Source organism: Triticum aestivum, chromosome 7D, assembly GCF_018294505.1.
Source record: "Triticum aestivum cultivar Chinese Spring chromosome 7D, IWGSC CS RefSeq v2.1, whole genome shotgun sequence".
NCBI lineage: Eukaryota > Viridiplantae > Streptophyta > Magnoliopsida > Poales > Poaceae > Triticum > Triticum aestivum.
This window is the reverse complement of record NC_057814.1, coordinates 600,285,911-600,287,342: the sequence shown is the minus strand read 5'-3', so window position 1 is coordinate 600,287,342 and position 1,432 is coordinate 600,285,911.

The following is a 1,432-nucleotide window of genomic DNA, read 5'->3' as shown; positions in this document are numbered from 1 at the left end:
AAAAATGATGATGTGGCTTTGAATGGTGCATTTTGAACTCACAAAAAGTCAGGAGTTCAAATAAGTTTTAAAAAATTAAATCCCTTTGTAACACACGAGTTTCCGTATGAAATCCTGATACTTTGAAAGAGATTGTCCGTTTGGTACACGAAGTGCATCCAGTTTTTGCCGTAACACTCTCAACTTTATTGCACATGCTATGTGGATGGAATGATGATACCATGCCAACTTTCAACCTTTTCAGAGTTCATTTGAAATGCTTTTCAATTTTAGGGTCTTATAGCTCGAAATTATTAGTAAATGCATGAAAAATAAGAAATGAAGTCAGAAAGGATTGAAAAATGATGATGTGGCTTTGAATGGTGCATTTTGAACATACAAAATGTCAGGAGTTCAAATAAGTTTTAAAAAATGAAATCCCTTTGTAACACACGAGATTCCGTATGAAATCCTGATACTTTGAAAGAGATTGTCCGTTTGGTACACGAAGTGCATCCAGTTTTTGCCGTAACCCTCTCAACTTTATTGCACATGCTATGTGGATGGAATGATGATACCATGCCAACTTTCAACCTTTTCAGAGTTCATTTGAAATGCTTTTCAATTTTAGGGTCTTATAGCTTGAAATAATTAGTAAATGCATGAAAAACAAGAAATGAAGTCAGAAAGGATTGAAAAATGATGATGTGACTTTGAATGGTGCATTTTGAACACACAAAAAGTCAGGAGTTCAACTAAGTTTTAAAAAATGAAATCCCTTTGTAACAGACGAGTTTCCGTATGAAATCCTGATACTTTGAAAGAGATTATCCGTTTTGTACACGAAGTGCATCCAGTTTTTGCCGTAACCCTCTCAACTTTCTTGCACATGCTATGTGGATGAAATGATGATACCATGCCAACTTTCAACCTTTTAAGAGTTCATTTGAAATGCTTTTCAATCTTAGCGTCTTATAGCTCAAAATAATTAGTAAATGCATGAAAAATAACAAATGAAGTCCGAAAGGATTGAAAAATGATGATGTGGCTTTGAATGGTGCATTTTGAACACACAAAAAGTCAGGAGTTCAACTAAGTTTTAAAAAATGAAATCCCTTTGTAACAGACGAGTTTCCGTATGAAATCCTGATACTTTGAAAGAGATTATCCGTTTTGTACACGAAGTGCATCCAGTTTTTGCCGTAACCCTCTCAACATTCTTTCACATGCTATGTGGATGGAATGATGATAGTATGCCAACTTTCAACCTTTTCAGAGTTCATTTGAAATGCTTTTCAATTTTAGGGTCTTATAGCTCAAAATAATTAGTAAATGCATGAAAAATAACAAATGAAGCCAGAAAGGATTGAAAAATGATGATGTGGCTTTGAATGGTGCATTTTGAACACACAAAAATTCAGGAGTTCAAATAAGTTTTAAAAAATGAAATCCC